General features: G+C 44.1%; 1 long non-coding RNA gene across 1 annotated transcript; it reads right to left on the reverse strand.

Annotated features, from left to right (window-relative positions):
• Positions 1–1121: 1121 nt before the first annotated feature.
• Positions 1122–17073, reverse strand: LOC132810064 (uncharacterized). Its single transcript, XR_009642678.1, has 3 exons — positions 17032–17073; positions 7797–7903; positions 1122–1223 (listed from the first exon to the last, which is right to left on the reverse strand). It is a non-coding gene; the product is annotated as an uncharacterized LOC132810064 (long non-coding RNA).
• Positions 17074–21308: the final 4235 nt, after the last annotated feature.

Here is a 21308-nt window from a genome sequence, read left to right on the forward strand (position 1 = left end):
GGAAAGGAATTTGTAACATCAACTGAAGGCAATGGGTTGAACCATTGCAATGTTTCATTGGAGGAAATTGCAGCTAATCGAGTAGTGGGAGCATGGTTAGCAGTTTGATAACAGAATAACAGTGGAGCAATGGAGAGGGATGATGGGGAGGTAGAGCTGGACATGGTCAGTGTACATGTGAAACCTAACAGTGCTTTTGGACGATGTCACCTCCTGGCAGTATGTAGGTGAGAAACTGGAGGGACCAAGGATAGATCCTTGAGGGACACCGAATACAAGGACTTCAGAAAGGAAAGGGAGAGTGGAGATGGAGAAGGATTTTCCAACAACCTTGAAGTAAAATATTAGTTGGTAGCAGAATGTGTGAGCAGGACGTAACCAGAAAAGACAGACAGAACAAGGAACAATATCTGTGAATCGGTGAGGGGGAGTGATGATGATGATGATGAGGAGGAGGAGCCTGACTCTACATTCTATTTCTCCATTCGTGAGATCACCCAACCCCACCCTAGTCTCAGCTCATTTACTGAAATACTTGCTCCATCCCTGTGTTATCTCCAGACTTCATTATCCAAACACACTCCTGGCCAGCCTCCCACATTCAACTTACATATAATCTCAAGAATATCTTAAAATCTACTGCCCAAGTGCTCACTTGCTCTAAAACTTGTTGATCCAACAAAAGGCTCCCGTTTACAAGCAACTTAAAATTCACAACCTTGATGTAATTCCTGGCTGTGAACATCCCTGTCTCCCTGCACCACACAACCTGTGAGACCTCAACAACTCATTTTCTTTCAGACTCCCAACGGTGTGTTTATTCATTGCTTCACTGGATTGGCTGTTTCTACTGTTGTCAAGGCAACACGGTCTGGAATTCCTATCCTAACCCTTTCATATCTGTTTTACTCCTTTAAGGTATTCCCGAAAACCTGCTTATTTGGAAATTCTTTTGATCACCTGACCTAATATACCCATCTGTTGCCTAATGTCAGAAATTATCAAAATGTATTTCTGTGAAATTATAAAAATGATAAAAATACAAACTGTTGTTGATTTGCACATACATTTTCAACTTTTCTCTGTCGCTGAGTGAATAATCTGTAATGTCTCTTACCCAACCACATTGTGGGAGCACCTTCACCACACAAACTGCAGCTGTACAGGAAGTCAAACATCACCCTCTCCCCAGGCAATGGGGCTTTGGCATTAATCACTGGGATCTGTGGAAGGAGAAACACAGTTGATATTTCAGGGAGTGCTAAATGCATTACAGGGAATGAAAATGTTGCAGAATTTGGTGGTCAGAAATGGAAGGAAAATGCACTCTTCTGTTGTAAAAAGGAATTATTCACTGGTAAAGTGATTGTGGAACATTTAGTCCGTTTAGAGAGCAGCACGTTGTCAGGGGTTGGGCAGCAGAGGAAAATTAACTTACAAAAGGTCTATGAAAGTAACAGTAAAACACTGAACAACCCAAACACCCTGTTTCCCAACACTTTAACTCCCCTTCCCGCTCCACCAAGGACATGCAGGTCCTGGGCCACCTCCACCGCCAAATCCCAGACATCTGATGCCTGGAGAAAGAACGCCTCATCTTCTGTGTTCGGGTCCTCCAACCACATGGGATCAATGTGGATTTCACCAGTTTCCTCATTTCCCCTCCCCCCCACCTTATCCCAGATCCAGCCTTACAACTCTGCACCACATTCTTGTCCATCTTCCTTCCCACCGATTGGCTGCTGCTTGACCGGCTGTGCTTTTCCAGCATCACACTCTGACATTGAAAACACCCTGACTCTGACACTCTAAATCCTGCCCTATCACTCCCTGCCAGGCAAAGCTGTGCATGTGTCCCCCTGCAGCTTGCCCCTCACAAAGTTGGCTGCCACACTCATGTCCCATGAACCACTGCCCCCAATAAAGATGGCGGCGCTCACTCGCACCATTCACCATTTGAAGCATTTTCCCGTTTGCCACAAACACGGTCCTGGGAATTTCAAATTTGTGTTTTCGGATGTGCACTAAGTTCTGTAAAACGTCTCAGCACGTTCCATTAAAATTTCCTTCTCTTCCTGGTCACTATGTCTTTCCTTTCCCCTGCCCTGCTCCTTCACACATTTCCAATGCCTTGGTCACAACACACACTGTGCTGCCAGTGAAGCTGATCACGTGGTTGCTTATAGCCACGCCCCTCATTCACTCCGATTGGTTGGAGGACCGACAGGCACTGCCTGGTCTTCCAGTCCCAGCCCCATCTTCTTATAAAAGAGGGAGAAGAGTGAGGGTTCATTCCTGTTTCTCCTGATGTCAGACATTAACAACAACTACCTGCATTGTATGGAGCCTTTCACATTGACAATTCTCCGAAAGAGTTTCACGAATGCTGGAAACATTGATTAAAGAGAAAAACTTTAAGATACATATTTAAGGAGGACAGAGGGGATTAGGAAAGATATTCAAGAGGTTTTTTAAAGATTAGATTACTTACAGTGTGGAAACAGGCCCTTTGGCCCAACAAGCCCACACCAACCCTCTAAGAGCAACCCACCCAGACCCAATCCCTACATCTAACACTACGGGCAATTTAGCATGGCCAATTCACCTAATCTGCACACTTTTGGACTGTGGGAGGAAACCGGAGCACCCGGATGAAACCCACACAGACACGGGGAGAATGTGCTAACTCCACACAGACAGTTGCCTGAAGTGGGAATTGAACGCAGGTCTCTGACGCTGTGATATAATAGTGCTAACCACTGTGCCGCCCATCTGCAGCTCCAATCGTGGAGTGATGTATGTGGGGAACAGCTTACAACGGAGACAGTGAGTGGTTAACCATAGCTTAACAATCCCATGTCCTAGCCCCCTACCCCACACACCAGGCCTTGTTCTCATTACACACTACCTATGGTTTGCCACTAAGTCTCCATTAACAGCTAGTCACCCTCCCCCAGCCAGATAGTTATCTACTCCTTTATCCAACCGTTCTTCTCGCTCTATCCCTACCTATCCTTTACTCCTTACATCCTCCCTAAACCCTACCTTCTGCATATAAACCAACATTTGTTCTCACAGTAACATCAGCTGTGAGGAAGGGACACCGGATCTGAAACGTTAACTCTGATTTCTCGTCACAGATGCTGCCAGACCTGCTGAGCTTCTCCAGAACCTCCTGGTTGTTGTTTCTGATTTACAGCATCCGCAGTTCTTTTGGTTTTAATTTACCGGGAGTTTGTAATTCAGGTCCAACAGCCTCTGTCCCAGTCTCTGCTGTCTCTCCCACCCCCACCCAGTGACACTGCACCTGCACAGCTCATGGACAGGTGTCGTCTTGCTGGCCACACCCCTCATTCACTCCCATTGGCTGCAGGACCACACAGACTCACCTCCCATTGGTGTGGAGCTGCCATCAATCAAGCCATCCCCCATTGTGAGGTGAGTGGTGGGCTCCTCGCTCTCTCTGCCTTGGGATGAGCTTCATACTTCACAGTGAATAGGGCAGTATCACAGAGCACAGGGGCTGGGGGGCTATTCAGCCCATTGAGGCTGTACGCTCTCCCTCTGCAGATGCTGCATATCCGTCCCAACTCCCCTCGCATTTACCCACAGCCTCCCAATCTTTCCATAGAAAGTAAAATTGCAAATCTGTTTGAGAACACCTGCTGAATCTGTGTCCACCCGCTGTTCAGACTGTTCCAGATGCTCAGAAGGTACTCAGTAAAATATAGGTCACATATTCACATTACTTTCCATTTAACAAAGTAATTACTAACATTGTGACATTGTTAACAATTCCCCTCTCTCTGCAAATTAAAATATCCCAGAAAAAAATTTGCACCTGGTCGCAATCACTGCTTAACCTTCTCAGATCCAAGGAGAATTATCTGTGCTGAGATGTACAGCTCAGAAACAATGGACCAATTCGCCCATGCCAACTAGCAATCCTAAATTAATGGAGTCCCACTTGCCAGCTATTGGTCTGAATTCCTCAAAACCCTTCCTAATCACGTACCCAATCGGATGCCTTTTAAATGTTGTAATTGTATCAGTCTCCACTACTTCATCTGGCAGCTCATTCCATCCACACACCACACTCAGCTTGAAAACGTTGCCCTTTTGATCCCTTTTAAATCTTTGCCCTCTCAACTTAAACCCACATGGTCTTGTTTTGGACTCACCTAACCTGGGGGAAGAAAAGACCCCAGCTGTTCACCATATCCACGCCCCTCGTGATTTTATAAATCTCCCAAACGTCACCTCTCAGTCTTTGATTCTCAAGGAAAATTAACCCCAGCCTATTTAGCCTCTCCATGTAGCCCAAATCCTCCAATTGTAGCAAATCTCTGTAAATCTTGTCTGAACCATTTCAAGTTTCTCAACATCCTTCTCAGAACAGGAACATTGGAACTGAAAACGGAATTCCAGAAATGGCTTTATCATAGAACAAAGAACATAGAAAAATACAGCGCAGTACAGGCCCTTTGACCCTCGATGTTGCGCTGACCCAAGACCACCTAACCTACACGAGCCCACTATCCTCCATTTGCCTATCCAATGCCCGTTTAAATGCCCATAAAAAGGGAGAGTCCACCACTGCTACTGGCAGGGTATTCCATGAACTCACGACTCGCTGAGTAAAGAATCTACCCCTAACATCTGTCCTATACCTACCTCTCCTTAATTTAAAGCTATGCCCCCTCGTAATAGCTGACTCCATACATGGAAAAAGGTTCTCATTGTCAAATGTCCTATCCAGCCACAATATAACGTCCCAGCTTCTGTATTCAATGCGTTGACCAATAAATATAAGCAAACCAAACACCACCTTCACCAACTACCGACCTGCGACTCTACATTCAAGGAACAATGTACCTCTTTTTTCAGCAACACTCCCCAGGAACTTACCATTAAATACATTAAGCCCTGTCCTGATTTGCCTTACCAAAATGCAGCAGCTCACATTTGTCTAAATTGAACTCCATCTGCCATTCCTCACTCGAATGGCCCATCTGATCAAGATCCTGTTGTATTCTAAACTAACCTCCTTCACTGTCCACTACACCTACAATTTTGTATTTTCTGTAAACCTACCTCATATATTCTCAAAGTCATTTATTTAAGGACCCAATATCCATTCCTGCAGCACACTGCTTTTCAGAGACTTCCAGTCCACAAAGCAACCCTTCATCACCACCCACTGTCTCCTACCTTCAAGCCTGTTTTGTATCCAAATAGACAGTTCTCCCTGCATTCCATGTTATCTAACCTTGCTAACCAGTCTGCTTTGTGGAACCTTGTTCAAAGCCCATATAGACAATGTCCACTGTCTGTCTTCATCAATCTTTCTAGCACTTCTTCAAAAAAAAAATACTCAATCAGGTTAGAGCGACAATTTCCCACGCACAAAGCCATGCTGACTCTCTAATCATTCCTTGTCTTTCCAAATACATGTAAATCCTGTCCCTCAGAATCCCTTCCAACAACTTGCCTGCCACTGACTTCAGGCTCACTGTTCTCGTGTTCCTTGGCCTTTTGTTACCACCTTTATTTTTAAAAAAAGAATGGCACCCGTCTTCCAGCACCTCACCTGTCACGAACGATAATACCAATATGTCAGGGAGGGGCCCAGCAATCACTTCCCGAGCTTCCCACAAATTTCTGGAAAACACCTGATCAGGTCCCAAGGCTTTATCCACCTTGATGGAATTTCAGACATCCTGAAACTCCTCCTCTGTAACAGACACTTTTCAAGTTATCACTATTCATTTCTTCAAACTCTCTAGCTTTCACATCCTTCTCCAGTGAAAAAAAAGACATGGAATATTAGAGGTGCGAGGTAGGAGCGAAGGACTTCTGGGAAGGTGAGTCTAACTCAGTAGTTGAGAGAGTAGCTCAGACTGAGCTGTCTCAGTCCTCAAGGACAGAACTGTTCAAATGGGGTTTGCAGCAGCTGGTGAGGGAACCAGCAGGAGGGAAAAAGATCCTACATCTTATCATTATGAATCTACCAGCTGCAAATGCATCTGTCCATTGCAGTATCGGTAAGAGCGACCATCCCACAGTCCTTTTGGAGACAAAGACTCACCTTAAAGCTGAGAAAAACCTCTGTTGTGTTGAGTGGTACTATCACCGTGTTAAATGGGACAGATGTAGGAATTCAAAATGGATATCTCTGAGGCACTGTGGGATAACAACAGCAACAGAACTGTACTCCAGCACAATCTGTAATCTCATGGGTTTGTACATCCCGCACTCACCCATCACAATGGGCAGGAAAGGAGGGCATGCCATGAGCAACACCAGGCATACCTAAAAATGAAGTGCCAACCTGGTGAAGCTACCAAACAGGACTATCTGCATTTCAAACAGCATCAGCAGCAAGCAACAGAGCTAAGTGATCCCACAACCAATGGATCAGATTAGAGTTCTGCAGTTCTGCCACAACCAGTTGTGAACGGTGATGGACAATAAAACAACTCACTGGAAGAAGCATCACAGATATCCCCACCCTTACTGATGGAGGGCCCTCACACATCCATGCACCAGATAAGACAACAGCATTTGCAGCCAGAAGTGCAAAGTGGGATGATCCATCTCAGCCTTCTCCAGTGGTTTCTAACATCACAGATGTGAGTTTTCAGCCAGTTCTATTCAGTTTGAATAACATCAAGAAATGGTTAAGTAGTACAAAGGCTATGAGCCCTGCCAATATTCTGGCAATAATACAGATGGCTTGTGTTCCAGAACTTGCCATCCACCAAGCCACATACCGCTCCAGCACTGGCATCTACCCGACAATGTGGAACATTGTCCAGGGATGTTCAACACAAAAACACAGGGCAATCCAACCCAGGAAATTTCCCTCTGTCAGTCCACACTCGATCAGCAGTAAAGTGATGGAAGATGTTATCAACAGGGCTACCAAGCAGCAGCTGCTCAGCAACAGCCATTTTAGGCTCCCCCAGGGCCACTCAGCTCCCGATTGTGTTAACACCCTGATTCACAACCTGACAACCAGCTGAATCCCAGAGGTGAGGTGAGGGGGACAGCCCAGTCCCACTCCAACACCACTATTTCTAGCTGATTCTATCCTCATCTCAGCTCATATATTCTCAGACTTCATTATCCAAACACACTCCTGGCCAGCTTCCCACATTCAACATCCCAATAATCTCAAGAAAAACTAAATCTCTGCTACCCAAGTACTCCCTCGTACCAAAACTTGTTGATCCATCAAAAGGCTGCTATTCATAATCAACAACATAGAGCTACAGCGATGTACAGCATGGAAACAGACCCTTCAATCCAACCCGTCCATGCCGAACAGATATCCCAACCCAATCTAGTCTCACCTGCCAGCATCCGGCCCACATCCCTCAATTTAAAATTCTCACCCTTGATGTAATTCCTGGTTGTGATCATCCCTAGCTCGCTGCATCACACACCCTTTGAGACCTCGACAACCCATTCTGTTCGAGCTCCCAATGATCTGGTAATTCATTACCTCACCTGGGTGGCTGCTTTTACAGTTGCCAAAGCAACAAGGTCTGAAATTCGCAGCCAAAGCCTCAGGTCTGCTTTCCTCCTTGAAGACATTCCTCAAAACCTGCTTACTTGGCAATGCTTTTGGTCAGCTGACCTAATATCACCATCTCTGGCCTGATGTCTCAAATTCTCAATAATACTTTTGTGAAACTATAAGCATGATAATAAAAATGCAAAGTGTTGTTGATTTGGACATTATCTTCAGATCTTTACTGTTGCTGTAATGAATACTCTGTAATGTCTCTTACCCAACCACATTGTGGGAGCACCTTCACCACACAAACTGCAGCTGTTTAAGAAAGTCAAACATCACCCTCTCCACTGGCAACAGGGATTTGGCATTAATCACTGGGATCTGTGGAAGGAGAAACACAGTTGATGTTTCAGGGAGTGCAAAACGGATTACAGGGATGAAAATGGTGCAGAATTTGATCGTCAGAAATGGAAGGAAAATACACATGTTTATTGGAAAAAAGAATTCTTGACTGTCAAAGATTTTCTAGAACAGTATTAATAAGCAGCACATGGTCAGGGGCTCGGCGGCAGTGAAAAATTAACATACAAAAATGTCTGTAAAAAGTAATAGTAAAATACTAAACAGACCAAAAATACACCCATTGTTCGAGACTGAGGAAGCTAGATATTGACAAAGCGGTCATGAGGGAGCCCAGAGATGGAGCAGAACAGTATAAGCTGTTATGATCCCACAGTCAGAGAGATGTATAGAACCGACACAGACCCTTCGGTCTAACTCACCCATGCCAACCAGGTATCCGAACCTAATCTATTCCCATTTGCCAGCACTTGGCCCATATCCCTGTAAATGCTTCCTAATCATAGCATGTGTCTATTTAGATGCCTTTAACATGTTTTAATTGTACTAGCCTCCACCACTTCCTCTGGGAGCTCATTCCACCCAAGAAAGAGTTGTCCTTTAGGCCCCTTTGAAATTTTATCCGTTCACCATAAAGCAATGCCCTCTACTTCTGGACACCACCACTCCAGGGAAAAGACTTTGTTCATTTAGTCTATTCATGTCCCCCATGATTGTATAAACCTCCATAACATCACCGCTCAGCCTATGGCACTCCAGGGAAAACAGCCCCAGCCTCCAACCTCAAATCCTCCAACCCTAACAGCATTCTTTTTTGAAACATTTCAAGTTTCACAGCACCCTTCTGATCGGAGGCAGGTCAGAACTGCACATAATATTCTAACAAACGTCCTGTACAGCAACATGACCTACCACATCCTATACTCAACGCTCGAACCAATAAAAGAATATAAACTGAACATCTTCATCATCCTATCTGCCTGTAACTTGACTTGCAAGGACTATGGTCTCTTTGTTCCGCAAACGTCTCCAGGGCCTTGCCATTCAGTGTATAAGTCCTGCGCTGATTTGCTTTTCCAAAATGCAGCATCTCACATTTATCTAAATTAAACCCCATCTGATCAATATCTCATTGTAATCTAAGGCAACGTTATCTACATTATCCACAATACCTCCAATTTTGTATGACCTGCAAACTCATTTACAATACCAAACCATTTAAACGAATGACGAAACAAATTCAGAAATAAACATCCATTTCTCTGAGTTTGAATGTGCTCTGTGTAAATCCTGCCCAATGACTCTGTACCAGAGAAAGGCTGCACATGCGTCTGGCTGCACCTTGCCCCCTACAAAGATGATGGCTCCGCACGTGTCCAGTGAATTCTTGCTCCGAATAAAGATGGTGACGCGTACTCATGCCTGCAGCCACACTGAGGCAATTCCCCGTTTACTGAAAACACGAGACTGGGACGTTCAAATGTGTGTTTTCCGATGTGCACATTTTGTTTGTAAAACCTCTCCGCTCACACAGAACCTCTCTCACCTCCTGCGGTTCCACAGACAGCCTTGATGTTTGCGGGTACCTATTCTCTGCCTGGTTACTCATTTGTCCTTAGTGTGTTTGTACAATCACTTTAGATTCTCCTTAAACCTATTTCCTAAAGCTATCTCATGTCCCCTTTTTGCCCTCCTGGTTTACCTCGAGTATACTCCTACTGCCCCTATACTCCTCTAGGGATTCTCACAAACACAGCTCTCTGTACCTGTCATATACCTCCTTCATTTTCTTGACCAGGCCCTCAATTTCTTTCAACAGGCAGCATTCTCTCCACTTCCCAGCCTTGGCCTTAACAGGAACATACTGTTTATATACTCTCATTGTCGCAGGCCTATGGAGGCAATGGCAGATGAGAACAGAGAAGCAATCATTCTCAGTAAAAAAGTAATGTTGGGAAAGATAACAGCCTCAAGGTAGCTGGGTCTCCTGGCCCTGATGGATTGCATCCCAGCGACTAAAGAAGATGGCGGGCGGGGGGGGGGGAAACAACAAATAGACTCGTGATAAATCACTAACATTTGTTGGATTCTGGGGTGGTTTTGACAGACTGGAAGCTGCAAATGTGGTGCCACTAGTTTTCAAAAAGGACCCGTTCGCTTCACTTCTGTAGTGGAGAAAATGCTTGATCTCTCAAGGAAGTAGTGGTGAGATATTTAGGTAGAAATTATCTCATTTAACAGACACAGCATGGATTCATGAAAGGCAGGTCATGTCTAACGCATTTACGGGGGCTATTTGAGGATACGAGAGCGTTGGACAAGGGGGAAATCGGTGAAAGTGGTGTACCTGGATTTCCAGAAGGTATTCGATACGTTGCCATACAAAGGGCTGCTGTATAAGGTAAAGTTGCACAGCATTATGGGTAATTATCATTGATACAGGATCGGTTCACCAACAAAAAATAAAGAATAGGGATAAATGGGTTTTTGCAATTTACACAGATGTTTTGGAGTTGAGGACCAAGTGTACGGTGTCAGAGTTCACATTTGATACAAAGATGAGTAAAGCAATGTCTGCAGAGGCCACTGTCAGTCTGCACAGGGATACAGAGAGGTTACGTGAGTGGGTAAGGATCTGGCAGATGGAGGACAATGTTGGGATATGTGAGGTCATCCATTTGGGTCGGACTAACAGCAAACTGGATGATGAAATGGTGAAAACATGCAGCAGGCTGCTGTGCAGAGGGAGCTGGGTGTCCTTGTGCATGAATCACAGGAAGCTGGGTTACAGGTACAGCAGGTAATTAAGGCAGTGAAGGGAATATTGTCCTTCATTGCTAGAGGGATGGTTATGCTGCAGCTGTACAGGGTGTTGGGGAGGCCACACCTGGAGTACTGTGTACAGGTTTGTCCCCTTACATTAGCAAGGATGTACTGGCACTGGAGGGAGTGCAGAGGAGGGTCACTAGTGAGAGTTGGGAGTTGAGGGTTGGTGTATGTGGAGAGATTGAGAAAGCTGGTTCTATAGTCACTGTAATTTAGAAGAATGGGAGGTTGGAGAGGAAACAAATAAAATTATGAAGGGAGTAGATACGACAGAAGCAGGGAGGCTATTTCCCCTGGGAGCGGGTCCAACCACAGAGCATAACTCAAAATAAGGGGGAGCAGATTTAGGACTGAGTTCAGGAGGAGCTTCTTCAGCTAAAGGGTTATGAATCTGTGGAATTCCCTGCCGAGTGCAGGATTTGATGTTACCAACTTGAATGACTTTAAGGCAAAAGGTAGGTTTGTGAACAGGAAAGGAATTAAGGGTTATGGTGAGAGAGCAGGAAAGTGGAGCTGAGGCCATGAAAAGATCAGCCCTCATCTTATTGAATGGCTGAGCAGGCTGGAGGGGCCAGATGAAAGTTCTTGCCTTGTGCCATCAAAATTGGCCTTTGCCCAATTCAGAACCTTAACTTGTAGATCTGGTCTATTATTTTCTGTAACTATTTTAAAACTAGTAGAATAATCAGAGAATCCCAAGTGTGGAAGCAGGTCATTCAGCCCATCACATGGATACTGACCTGGAGAGCCTCCTAACCTCCCCCTGAAACATTGCATTTCCCAGGGCCAGCCAACCTGCACATCCCTGAACATTATGGGCAATTCAGCCTGGACATTCCACCTAACCTGCACCTTTTTGGACTACGGGAGGAAACCGGAGCACCCGGACAAAATCCATGCAGAAAACCCCAATAAGGTGGTCATCCCTTTCTTATTTCCCAGTTCCAGCTAATAACTTCACTGGGCATACTCCAGGAATATCTTCCCTAAGCAAAAACATAATGCTATCCAGAATCAAAAATGCCACTCCTCCCCCTCTCCTGTCCCCCTTTCTATTCTTCCAATAGTATCTATACCCTGGAACATTAAGCTGCCAGTCCTATCCATCCCTGAGTGATGCATCTGTAATTGCTATAATATCCCAGTACCATGTCCAAAACCATACCCTGAGCCCATCTGCCTTCCCTGTCAGGCCTCTTCTATTGAGGTAAATGCAGTGCAACTGCTCAGTCCGACTTCATTCTGTGCCTTGCCCTTGCCTGCCTTGACTATTTGACTTCTGAACTGTACCAGTCTCAGACATACTCTTTCCTCACTATCTTCTTGGGTTTACACCCAGTCCCTCACTGGTTTAATGCCTCCCGAGTATCACCAGCAAGTCTCCCTGCCTAGATATTAGACACCTTCCAATTCAGGTACAATCCATCCTTCTTATGCAGGTCAACTCTACTCCAGAGGAGATCATAACGATCCAAAAAACGTGAATCCTTTTCCCCTGCACCAGTTCCTTAGCCACTCATCCAGCACCACCTCCTCCTCTATAATATGGACATTTTTCAAGATGTCACCATTTATTTCCCCACATTCTGTATCTCCCGTGTACTTCTTCATAGTAAACACTGATGCAAAATACTTGTTTCCCTATCTCACCCATCGCCTGCAGCTCCACACAACAGCTGCCTTGCGGATCTTTGCGGGTCTCTATTTTCTCCCTAGTTAGCCTTTTGTTCTTCATATATTTATAAAAGCCCTTTGGATTATCCTTAACCCTATTCGCCAAAGCTATCTCACGTCCCTTTTTTGCCTGCTGATTTCCCTCTGAATTATACTCCTATTGCCTTTATACTCAAAAGGACTTTTTGGATTGGAATAAATGCAAAATATAGCATCCTGACAAAACAAACGAGGGCAGGACTTACACTCAATAAAAGTAGGGCCTTGAGTAGTGATGTGGGAACAAAGAGACCGAGGGCTTCACGTCTTTGAAGTTTGTGTTACATGTAGACAGGGTGGTTAATAAGGTGTTTAGAACACTGACCTTCATTGTTCAGACCTTGGAGTACAGGAGTTGGGATGTTATGTTGAGGATGTACAGGACATTGGATGGCCCCTTCTGGAATACTCTGTCCAGATCTGGTTGTGGTGTTATAGGAAGGATATTCTTAAATTGGAGCAGGTTCAGAAGAGATTGACCAGCATGTTGCCATGAATGGAGGGATTGTGTTCTAAGGAGAGGCTGGATAGGCTGGGAAATTTTTCAATGGAGTGCAGAAGGTTGAGGGGTGACCTTATGAGAGTTTTTTAAAATCGGAAAGAGTGTAGATAATGTGAATGGCCAGGGGAGAGGGGGATTCAAAACTCGGGTGCATTCATTTTGCGAAGAGATGAGAAAGGTTTGAGAAAAGACATTAAGGTTTCAAAAAAAAATGTGTGGAATGAACTTCCAGAGGAAGTGGTAGCTGTGAATACAATTACAATATTTAAAAGACATTCAGATAAGTTTGAGAGAAGATTTGTAGCTCGGCTGCTTGTTGTTGTGGTTCTGTTCGCCGAGCTGGGAGTTTTTGTTGCAAACGTTTCGTCCCCTTTCTAGGTGACATCCCAAGCACTGAAGGTGTCACCTAGAAAGGGGACGAAACGTTTGCAACAAAAACTCCCAGCTCGGCGAACAGAACCACAACAACTTTCAGGTAAGTACATAAATAGGAAATATTTAGATGGATGTGGACCAAGCGGAGGCCGGTACAATTAGTTCAGTTTGGAATTATGGTCGGCATGGACTAGTTGGACCACAGAGCCTGTTTCCTTGCTATATAACATTATGACTCCAATTCTCACTAACTCTAAATTCCTCCATCCTCAACTCTCCCTATCACGGTCACCTCATCCAGCCTCACAACTCTTCCTTATTTATATAATTCCTCTCCAGCCACAGAACACTCCCTATCTCATGTCTCCAGTTTCTCAAATCTCTGCGATATGTGCCTTTCTTTAGATCCAGCCTTGAGAATGCCCTCATTCACTCCGACTGGTTGGACGAATTGGTCCTCCAGTACTGCCCTCTGGCCCTGTTGGCCTGCGCTGACATCGATCATCCGGGGCCGATTGTGAGGTGAGTGGTGGGATCCTCCCTCTCTCTGCCCTGGGATGAGCTTCAACATTCACAGACAATGGAGCAGTATCACAAAGCACAGAGGCTGGGGGCTATTCAGCCCATTTGGGATGTATCCTCTCCCTCTGGAGATGCTGCAAATCGGTCCCAAGTCCCTTCCCATTTGCCCATAGCCTCCCAAATCTTCCCTTAAAATGTAAAATTCCAAATCTGTTTATGAATAACTGCTGAGTCTGTGTCCAGCTGCCATTCAGACTGTTCCAGATGCTCAGAACATACTGAATAAAATAATGTTCACATATTCACATATTATTTGCTAATTACCTGAAAATAGTTACTAAAATTGTGACATTGTGAACGATTCCCCTCTCTCTGCAAATGAAAATATCCTAGAAACAAATTTGTACTGGGTCAAAATCACTGCTTAACCTTCTCATCTCCAAGAACAATTATCTGTGCTACTGCTAGCTTTCCACAAAAGAGGAACACATCTAATTTTCATTTATTAGTGTCAGAGATGTACAGCACAGAAACAGATCTTTGGTCCAATTTGTCCATGCCAACCAGGAATCCTCAACAAATGGAGCCCCATTTGCCAGCAATTGGTCCGTAGCATTCAAAACTCTTCCTCTTCATGTACCCAATCGGATGCCTTTCAAATGTTGTAATTGTATCAGCCTCCACTACATCATCTGGCAGCTCATTCCACACACACACCACACACAGCTTGAAAACTTTGCCCCTTAGATCCGTTTTAAATCTTTGCCCTCTCATTTTAAGCCCATGCGATTTTGTTTTGAACCCACCTAACCTGGGGGAAAAGACCCTGGCTGTTCACCTGATCCATGCCCCTCATGATTTTATAAATCTCCATGAAGTCACCTCTCAGCCTTTGACTCTCCAGGGAAATTCAGCCTCTCCCTGTAGCCCAAATCCTCCAACCCAGCAAAGTCTTTGTAAATCTTGTCTGAACTCTCAAGATTCACAATATCAGAATAGGGAATTTCGAACTTAAAACAGAATTCCTGAAATGGCTTAATCAATGTCCTGCCCAGCCACAGTTTGACGTCCCAGCTTCTGTACTCACAACGCATTGACCAATAAATATAAGGATACCAAACACCACCTTCACTAGTCTGCCTACCTGCGACTCTACTTTCAAGGAACAATGAACCTGCACTCCATGGTCTCTCTGTTCAGCAACATTCCCAAGGACTTTACCATTAAGTGTGTAAGTCCTGCCCTCATTTGCCTTTCCAAAATCCAACAGCTTACATTTGTCTAAATTGAACCCAGTTTGCCATTCCTCACCCCAATGGCCCATCTGGTCAAGATCCTGTTGAATTCTGAACTAACCTTCTTCATTGTCCACTACACCTCCAATTTTGGTGTCTTCTGTAAACCTACTGATCGTATCTCATATATTCACATCCAAGTCAATTATTTAAGTACCCAATATCCACTCCTGCAGCACACTGCTGCTCACAGGCCTCCAGTCCACAAAGCAAACCTCTTTCAACACCTTCTGCCTCCTACCTTCAAGCCAGTTTTGCATCCAAATGGATAGTGCTCCCAACACTTCACGTTATCTAACCTTACGAACCAGTCTGCTTTGTGGAACATCATTCAGTGTCCATATAGACAACGTCCACAGTCTGCCTTCATCAATCATCTTTGTCACATCTTCAATCAAACTCAATCAAGTTTGAGAGAGAGAGAGAGAGAGAAAATTTCCCACACACAAAGCCATGTTAACTATCCCGAATCATTCCTCATCTTTCCAACTACATGTAAATCCTATCCCTCAGAATTCTTTCCAACAACTTTCCTGCCACTGACTTCAGGCTCACTGTTCTCTTGTTCCCTGGCCTTTCCTAACCATCCAGTACTACCTCCTCTGTAATATGGCCAGGCAGCAGTGGACAATTCATTTACAGAAAGGTCTGTGAACATAATAGTAAAATACTAAACAGAGCAAAAATACACTCAGAGACTGAGGAAGCTAGATAGTGAACAAGTAGACATCAAGGAGCTCAGAGGCGAATCAGAGCAGTGCTCACTTTTATGATCCCACAGTCAGAGACGTCTAGCACAGAAACAGACTCTTCAGTCCAACCAGTCTATGCCAACTAGATATTCTAACCTAATCTATTCCTATTTGCCAGCACTTGGCCAACACCCCTCTGAACCCTTCCTATTCCAATGTCTTTGAAATGTTACAATTTTTGTTGCTCTTTCAGCTCCTGTCACCTCTCACCCTAAACCTATATCCTCTAGTTCTGGGCTCCACCACCCTAGGGTAAACACCTTGTCTATTCAGGCTGTCCATGCCCCTCACTATTATATAAACCTCTTCAACATCACCTCAGCCTATGACACTCCAGGGAAAATGGCCCTAGCCTATTATGCCTCTCCCTGCAACTCAAATCCTCCAACCCTGGGAACACCCTTGAAAATCAATTCTCAAACCTTTCAAGTTTCAGTTCCTCCTTCTAACAAGAGGGAGACCAGAATTGCAGAAACTATTCCAAAAGTGACCTAACCAATGTCCTGTCCAGCTCCTTTACTCAACGCTCTGACCAATAAAGGGAAGCATACCAAACGCCTTCTTCACTGTCCTATCGACCTGTGACTCTACTTTCAAGGAACTGTGAACCTGCATTCCAAGGCCTCTTTGTTCAACAAGACTCTCCAAGACCTTACAATTCAGTGTGTCAGTCCTGCTCTGATTTGCTTTTCTAAAATGCAGCACCTCACATTTATCTAAATTAAACCCATCTGATCAATATCCCATTGTATTCTGAAATAATCTTTATCACTGACCACAACACCAACAATTTTGGTATCACCTGCAAACTTACTAACTGTACCGTCTCTATTCACACCCAAATCATTTAAATGAATGACAAAACAAATCCAGAGAAAATGCTCTGTGTAAATCCTGCTCCATGACTCTCCCACACACTCCCCTCTGAACTTTGCCCCCTACAAAGATGGCGGCTGCACGAGTCCAGTGAATCGTTGCCCCGAATAAAGATGGCGGCATTTACTCGAGTCAATCGCGAGATGAGGCATTTTCCTGTTTACTGCAAAAACGAGACTGTAAGTTTCAAATTTGTATTTTCCGATGTGCACCAAACGTTTGCAAAACCTCTCAGCCCAGACCAACACCATTTCCCTCCCGCTTCCTGCTGTTTATTTCTTTCCTTACCGACAGCTCTCCGCCCGCACAGCCGCGCTGTCCGCGAGGATGATCACGTGGTATAATCAGGTCCCGCCTCTCATTCACTCTGATTGGTCGGAGGGCCAACTGCCCCGCCTGGTCCTCCAGACCAGCCCCTGTCCTTCCATTGGTCCGCCGCTGACATCAATCATCCGGGGACCATTGTTGGCTGGAGCATGCGCACTGCTTCCTGGCTTTTGGTGCTGTACATAAGTTACAAGAGTGAGGGACAAAGTTAAAAACACACAACCACCTGATGAAGCAGCAGCAGCGCTAGTGCTTCCAAATAAACCTGTTGGACTATAACCTGGTGTTCTGGGAATTTTAATTTTGTCCATCCTAATCCAACACCAGCATCTCCAAGTCACGAGTGAGGGAGGAATGTATAACATAAGAACTAGGAACAGGAGAAGGCCATCCTGCCCTTTGAGCTTGCTCTGCCATTCAATAAGGTCATGGCTGAACATTTCATGGATGCAGGACCATTTATCCAAGTTCTCACAGTATTCCTTAATTCATTAATTATTTTTTTTTTAAAAAGCTATCTTAGCTTTAAAAACGTTTACTGAACTAGCAACAACTACTTCCCTACGCAATGAATTCCATTGAGGTTAAGAAGTTCCTTCTCAATTCAGTCCTAAATTTGCTGCCTCTAATCTTGTCCTAGGGTCACCTGCCAATGGAAACATCCTCTCTACTTCTATTTTATCCATTTCATTCATTATTTTATATGTTTCCATTCTTCTGAATTCCAATGAGTATAATCCCAATCTACTCAGTCTCTGTTAAACCAACCCTCTCAACTCTGAAACCAACCTAGTTAACCTCCTCTACACCCCCTCTAGTAACAGTACATCCTTTCTTCACGAAGGAGATAAAAACTACATGGAGTACTCCAGGTGTGACCTCACCAGCACCCAATACAGTTGGAACATAACCTCTGCTTTTGAGCAAAATCCCTTCAGCAACGAAGGACAAAATTGCATTTGCCTTCTGAATTGGTTTTTGTACCTGGTGACCAATCGTCATGCAGTAGGATACACCGGTGCCTCTGCATAGCAAATAATGCAACTTTTTAAAATTCAAGTAATAATCTCTTTTTTATTGTTATTCCAGCCAAACAGTATGATTTTACATTTATGAATATTATATTCCATATGACCGTCCATTGCCCACTCACTGAATGTATCTATGTTCCTCTGCAAAGTATCACAGTCCTCCACACACTTTGTCCTGCTACTAATCTTAGTCTCATATGCAAACTTTGACACCCTACATGTGGTCCCCAACTCCAAATCATCTGTATCAATTCTAAATAATCACAGTCCCAACACTGATCCCTGAGGCACACTACTAGTCACTGATTGCCAACCAGAAAAATATGCATTTAACCCCACACTTTGCTTCCTGTTAGTCAACCAATCTTCTATCCATGCTAATACCCTACCCCTAACACCATGCACCCTTATATTATGAAACAGCCTCTTGCACAGCACCTTGTTGAAGGCCTTTTGGAAATCCAGGTACACTGCATTCACTGGTTTCCGTTGTCCACCTTGTTCGAAATGTCTTCATAGAATTCCAAAAGATTTGTCAAACATGACCTGCACTTTGGGACAATTTCTATCAAGTCCCTTCTATTTCTTCCTTGATAATAGACCCAAACATCTTTCCCACTACAGAGAAGAAGCTAACTGGGGTATAATTCCCCATTTTTTGTCCACCTCCTTTTTAAAATAGTGGTGTCACTTTTGCTGCTTTCCAATCTGCTGGGACTGCCACAATGTCCAGTGAATTTTGGAAAATTGCTGTCAGTTAATTTGCTATTTCTCCTGGCATCTCTTTTAGTACCCTGGGATACATTCTGTCATGGCCAGGAGAATTTTCTATTATTAGGTCAATTACCTCCAACAGTCCAACACTAGGTGTTCTGTTAAAATGATAGTTTCCAAATCCTCACTTACGTTTGTTTCTTTGTTAATTACTGGCAAGATATTAGTATCCTCCACTGTGATGTCCCATTACTAAATGCTTCTCCTCATTTTCCTAAGGACCGACATTTACTTTAGCCACTCTTTTCTCATTATGTATGTTAATATAAACTTTTCCTATCTGTCTTTATAGTCTATGCTAGTTTATTTTTCTCATGTTTTATCTTACATATCTTTGTAGCTCTTCTGTGGCTTTCTGTTGACCTATAAAGTTTTCACAGTACTAGTTTCATGCTGGTTTTGGCCACCTTGTATGCCTTTCCATTTGATCACTTTCCTTAGATACCCATTACAGAGAACACATTTACTTACAGTCCTTCCCATTGACTGAAATATACCTTTGCTGAGGACTTTGTAAAATGTCTTTGAAAATCTTCCACTGCTCATCAACTGTCCCACCATAAAATCTTTGTTTCCAGTCTATGTTTTCCAGGTTCTTCCTCATTCTAGTGTAGTTCCCCATGTCCATGCACAGGATCCAAGTATTAGGTTTTATCTTCACACTCTCCATATGTATTAAATTCAACCATACAGTGATCACTTCTTCCGAGAGGATCCCTAACTCTGAGGTACTAATTATTCCTGTCTCATTGCACAGGGGCCAGATCTTGGATAGCTTGCTCCCTTGTCAGTTCCATTTCATACTGGTAAAAAAAAACTATCATGGATACACGTAAAGAACTCCTCAAGGCTACCCTGACTGAGCTGGCTTGACCAATCTACATGTAGATTAAAATCACCCATGATAATAACCGTATCATTTTTACAGGCATTAGTTATTTCTTTGTTTATTGCCCATCCCAATGTGATGTTATTATTTGGTGGCATATACACTGCACCTATCAGCGACTTCCTTGTTAGAATTTTGAATGTGTCATTCCTGTTTCTCCTAATGTACAGCAATAACAACAACTACTTGCATCGTATTGATTCTTTCCCAATGGCAAATCTCCTAAGGTGATTCATGGATGATCAAAACATTGATTAAGGAGAATGATTTTTTAAAAATCTTAAAGGAGAATAGAAAATGTTAGGGAGACTATTTGACAGATTTCTGCCCTTGACAGCTCCAATTGTAGAGTCATGCAAGTGGGGTGGTTTGGAAAGGGAACATGCAAAGGGGAAATGGAGGAGTGCAAGCAGTGTATAAGGTCTTAAGGACAGAGGAGGTTCCAGACTGAGTCTGTTGGTCATAGACAGTATGGCTGCCTCATGGAGTTTGAAGCTGAAAATGTGTTGCTGGTTAAAGCGCAGCAGAACAGCGAGCATCCAAGGAACAGGAAATTCGACGTTTTGGGCAAAAGCCCTTCATCAGGGAGATTCCTGATGAAGGGCTTTTGCGCGAAACGTCGAATTTCCTGTTCCTTGGACGCTACCTGACCTGCTGCGCTTTAACCAGCAACACATTTTCAGCTCTGATCTCCAGCATCTGCAGACCTCACTTTTTACTCATGGAGTTTGAAGCACTGCAATGGGTCCATGCAAGTCATATTAGTCAAGGATAGTATAACGGTGGCTGAGAGTACTTTTGATAAGGACTTGATTACTGAGGTAGTGTGGACTGAGGTTAGAACAGGAGAGGAGAGGTCACACTGCTTGGAATTTTTCTATAGCCTCCACAGAGTTGCAGGGAAGTGGAAGAGAAGATTTGCAAAATTATTCTGGGTAAGAGCAAAAATATCAGGGTGGTCATTATGGGGGACTTTAGCTTCCCAAACATTGGTTGGGAATGCTATAAATCTAGTACGTTGGATGGATTAGTTTTTGTCCAGTGTGTACAGGAGGGTTTCCTGACACACCATATCGAAGGGCCGACAAGTGGGGAGGCCACATTGGATCTGGTGCTTGGTAATGACCCAGACCAGGTGTTTGATTTAGTTTTAGGTGAGCACTTTGGAGACAGTGACCATAATTCAGATGCGTTTAGTTTAGCGATGGAAAGGGACAGGTACATGTCACAGAGCAAGAGTTATCAATGGGGCAAGGACAATTATAATGCAATTAGGCAGGAATTAGGATGCATAGAATAGGGTAGCAAAATGCAGGGGATGCAGACAATGGAAATGTGGAGCTGGTTTAAGGAACAGACATTGCATGTTCTTGATAGGTGCGTCCTGTCCGGCAAGGAGGAAGTGATAAGGTAAGGGAACCATGGTTTACTACAGAAACTGCATCGCTTGATATGAAGAAGAAGGAGGCTTATGTGTTGATGAGGCAAACTGGTTCAGATGGGGAGGTGGAGTGTTCCAGATCAGCCTGGAAGGATTTAAAGAG

The sequence above is a fragment of the Hemiscyllium ocellatum genome, unplaced genomic scaffold (genome assembly GCF_020745735.1).
Source record: "Hemiscyllium ocellatum isolate sHemOce1 unplaced genomic scaffold, sHemOce1.pat.X.cur. scaffold_150_pat_ctg1, whole genome shotgun sequence".
NCBI lineage: Eukaryota > Metazoa > Chordata > Chondrichthyes > Orectolobiformes > Hemiscylliidae > Hemiscyllium > Hemiscyllium ocellatum.